The sequence below is a fragment of the Centroberyx affinis genome, unplaced genomic scaffold (assembly GCF_046629955.1).
Source record: "Centroberyx affinis isolate AG114_WGS23_722 - 3 ecotype Tasmania unplaced genomic scaffold, CSIRO-AGI_Caff_v1 ptg007448l_1, whole genome shotgun sequence".
Taxonomy (NCBI): Eukaryota; Metazoa; Chordata; class Actinopteri; order Beryciformes; family Berycidae; genus Centroberyx; species Centroberyx affinis.
The window spans coordinates 34006-38950 of record NW_027283759.1 but is presented as its reverse complement, the minus strand read 5'-3'; positions in this window follow the sequence as shown (position 1 = coordinate 38950).

Sequence of the window (4945 nt, the reverse complement as noted above, 5' to 3'; positions counted from 1 at the left end):
CAGGAGTCTCAGTCAGCAGCAGCAAACTCCAGGTCCTCGGGTCTGATGTTGCATTTCCTTAGTGAAGTCTTCAGCTGGTCCTTGTACCTCTTCTTCTGCCCTCCTGCCGAGCACCAGCCACGGCGTAACTGGCCATACAGCACTCTGCGGGGCAGTCGGTCTTGGAGCATCCGGATCACATGTCCAAGCCAGCGTAGTTGGTGCTGGGTGATGGTGGCCTCGATACTTCTGCAGTTGGTCTTTGCAAGTATTTCAGTATGAGGGACACGATCACGCCAGGGGAGCCCCAGGATGCGCTGTAGGCATCCCATATCAAAGCGCTCCAGGGACTTGATGTGACGGCTGTAGGTGACCCAGGCTTCACAGCTGTAGAGGAGGGTGGTGATGCAGACAGTCTCGTAGATGGCAACCTTGGTGTGTGGGTGGAGATTCTTGTTCTGAAAGACCCGGTGCCAGAGTCTCCCAAAGGTGGCTGACGCTTGCCTGATCCGGTTTTGAATTTCATGGTCAATGCTGCAGTCCTCAGAAAGGATACTGCCCAGATATTTGAAGGACGGAGCTATTGTCTGTTGTTTGTGGTCGATGGTGAAGACAGGCAGCATGCATGGGGAACTGGAACTCCATTGGAAGACCACTTCTGTCTTGGTGATGTTGATTGACAACCACAGCAAGGATGGACTGAAGGTCCTGTGGAGAGTGAGCCACAAGAGCACAGTCATCTGTGTACTGCAGCTTGAGGAGCCGCTCTCTGGACAGTGATGTTGGTCTCTGGTGGTTGCTTGGAGCCTCCTGATGTTGAAGAGGTTTCCATCCAGTCTGAAGTCCACTGCATGCCGCTGCTGTCCTCAAGCTCCTTATGGAGAAGCTGGGTGACACATAGGGGGAACATGTTAAAGAGTATAGGTGCCAGCACACACCCCTGTGCGTACAGGGAAAGGCACAAACTCTTGTCCTCCAATGGTGACATGAGCCATCATCCCATCATGGAATTGGTGGAGGATGCTGGTGAATTTGGCTGGGCAGCCAAACTTGGCAAGCACACTCCACAGAAGCTCCCTGTTGACAATGTCAAAGGCCTTAGAGAGGTCGATAAAGGCCATGAAGAGGTCCTGATGTTGTTCCCGGCACTTTTCCTGAAGTTGCCGTGCTGTAAAGATCATGTCGACTGTACTCCTGTTCTTCCTAAACCCGCACTGTGACTCAGGTAGCATTGACTCTGTGATGCTATTGATCAGCCTCTGTAGCATCACCTTGACCAGGACCTTGCCAGCAACAGCAAGGAGTGATATTCCCCTACTGTTACCGCAGATGGACTTGTCACCCTTATTTTGGAGATGGCGATGATGTTGGCATCCCTCCACTGTTGGGGTATGTTCTCATCTGCCCAGGCCTTCGCAATGTATTGATGGAGAGTTCTTGTGCAGAGGTACCCTCCCTGCTTCAGTAGTTCTGCAGGGATGTGGGGGCGTTCAGGCAGTTCTTCCAGAATGGTGTGGTCTGCAGAGGAGTGTTGATTGAGTAGGGCATCAAAGTGTTCAGCCCACCTCAACAGGATCCGGTTTGGTCCTTCAAAAGTGTGAGACCATCTATCAGACCCTACCTGTCTGAGCATGCAGCACAACTCCTGGTACAGGCGCTTATAATATCGCACCTTGACTACTGCAACTCCTTACCGTAAAGTCGCGACCCGCCATGCTAAATATACGTTCTATAGTGTTTTCTATAGTATTTGTATAGTACTCAGTAGCGGCACCGCTGCTGAAAATGCGCCGATTTTTTTTTCAATTAATTGCAGACTATTTCTGCCAAGACACACCTTAATGATGGAAGTGACACATAGTGGCGTGTGGTGGCAGACAGAGAGCACATTTGCATATCTGTATAGGCTACTGTGGATTTTAAGTTGATTCAAGTGTAGAGATGTTTGTTTTTACTGTAGTAGCCTACTTGTTTACATGATGGCATCTATATAAATTATTTCTTTATGGATTGCAATCTTAATTGTAGGCTAAGATGTCATGCCAATAAAGTAAAAAAAAATGTGAGGGCTTATGTCCATTATTACCTGCTTAAATTGGCTTAAAGCTGTCACACTAACCACTTAATGGCATTACATTTGCCTTTTATTGTATATTTTATCTGGGTGTATTGTTAGGTGTTTTTCAGTGTTGGTGATATTTAATTGCTGCCAACATCTGTCTATTGCTACAACAACAGATCATTTGGGGGTTTTACATTAGAAATAAGCAGTTTTTCATATACTCTTAATACAACTACTCAGTACCAAAGAGTACCAAAGAAATCTGAGAAATATTAACGTCTTCTTGAAAATAGGATTCATAGTTTCTGTAAAGTAAATGCACCATTAAAATACTTCCAGAAGATAATCTTTATGATTTAAAACATAATTACTTCACATAGTTTAGCTATTTTTATGTACAAACTACAAAAAATGCTCATGTTTGGTACCATTTCAGACAGTCACAGTTGTCTTGCATACAGTGAGCTAAATAAAAAGTAGTAGTGATGTCTCAATAAAAAAATATTAGCATTATAATGGCAGCATAAGCCACTTTCACCATTGATTCCAATGACAGTCAGCTGAGAAGTGTACCCAGGTAAGATGGCCGCCATATGGTCCCATTCCAGAATCGGAATTCTCTATTACATGTCCCCTCTAGTGTTATATCTCTATGGCTCTGCCAAGGAGCGGCACCTGGTGCTGCCACCACAACAAGGCCCTAAGTCTCTATCCAGACTCTTCTTCTGTGGTTCCTCAGTGGTGGAACGAGTTACCAAACTCCATTCGATCCGCAGACTCCCTCTCAATCTTTAAGAAAAGGCTAAAGACCCAGCTCTTTAGAGAACACCTTCTCACCTGATGGACTGTGTAACCAAAAAAAAAAAAAAAAAGAAAACTTTTTATCTGCTTCTATGCACTCTATGCATTGCCTCATAGCACTGCCTCATAGCACCTGTGTCCTGTTGGACCAGAACTTAGCTTTATGGCTCTTACTCTCATTGTTCTCTCCTGACTAGAACCTTGCTTGTGTTGTATTGAAATCTCATGTGTACGTCGCTTAGGATTAAAGGATCTGCCAAATGGGAAATTGTAATTGTACACAAATGACTGTACAAGAACCCGCCCTGAGAACTATATCATTCAATTCTCAGATGATACAGCCATCCTTGACCTAATGCACAGAGACAGCAGTTCATCAGCTTACCACTCTGAAATAGAGAGATTTGTGCAATGGTGTGACACTAACCATCTTGTGCTGAATGTGAAAAAGACTGAGGAGATGGCGTTTGACCCGAAGGCAGTGGGTGATCTATCCATAGTGTATCCATCACTCAGGTCTGCTCTTATAAGTACCTCGGGGTTCATATTGATAATACACTCAGCTGGAGGGTCCATGTTGAAAGTCTCTGCTCTAGACTTCAACAGCGGATGTATTTTTTACATAGACTTAGGATCTATGGAGTTGAACAGAATTTCATGTTACTATTTTACCATGCAGTATTAGAGAGTATTATAAGATATGGCATTACAGCCTGGTACGGTAACTTGACGGTACAGCTGAAATCACAGATCGCTTGTCTGGTACAGACTGCTATGAAAATTATGGGGGTTAAAAAACACTCATCCCTCCAAACAATTTATGAGCAGTCTGTTATCAGACAGGCACAGAAAATAGAGTCTGATCCAACTCACATTCTCCACCCAGAGTTCCAGCTCTTACCTTCCGGTAGAAGATTCAGGGCTGAACCGTTATAAACATTCATTCCTGCCTATGTCCATTAAGCTTCTCAACACTAACATGTAATATAGATGTTGGCCATGAGGGTTGTGCAATATGTCACCATTGTCAGTAGGTGTGTATGTGTATAGGCAAACTGTTGAATATGTGTATATGCAAACTGTGTATGTGTATGGAAGCCATGTGTTGTTAAGATGTTGACGTTTTTTACTATGTAGTATGTATGGTTTTATCTTCTGTGGAACTGCAGGATGGAGTCCAGAACAAATTTCCCTACGGGGACATTAAAGTATATCTTATCTTATCTTATATCACTAACACTAACACTATCACTAACACTATCCAAACACTAACACTATCACTAACACACTATCACTAACACTAACACTATAGGCTGTTTTATGGTTGTAAGACAAGTGTCGACAGGTGTCTTACGAAAAGTGTCGGACGACACCGGGGCATTTATGCTCAAACGACGCATCTGGTGACGTCTGTGGCACAAGCTGCTGTCAACTGTCATCTCCATGGTAACCAGTTTGACGCTTCGGGCTGGTTTGTATTTATGAAAGATGGCTGCTGGATACTATGATACGTTTGATTTGTCAGAGGAAGAGGAAATTTTAAATTTAATTTTACTGTGGAGGTGGAGACAAAGGAGAAAAAGATTGTGGTCTGTGCGCCCGATTAAACCGGACTAGAGAGTTTGGAATTATCCAAACTGTGTTGTATCTGTAGATGGCAAACATGTTGTGATAAAAGCACTGCCATCTGCTGGGAGCGATTATTTCAATTACAAGGGCACACATTCAGTGGTCCTCATGGCTACGTGTGATGCCAACTACCGTTTCACAATGGTTGATATCGGAGCATACGGAAGACAGAGTGATGGGGGGGTGTTCCAAGAGAGTGTGTTTGGCCAGAAGTTGTTGCGAGGACAACTAGATTTGCCTCCACCACAAGACCTGCCAGGAACCAGCATTCCCACACCGCATGTGTTCCTTGGAGATGCAGCATTCCCACTGCACACCCATCTAATGCGTCCCTATCCAGGTAAGCCAAATGATCAAGATTGTAACATATGCATCATTTCATTTTATCCAGCATCCAGCATCTAACGTTACCATAAAATAAAAGAAAACATTTTAGTTTAATGCCAAGGGTTTACCTTGCGATTGTGAACTGCT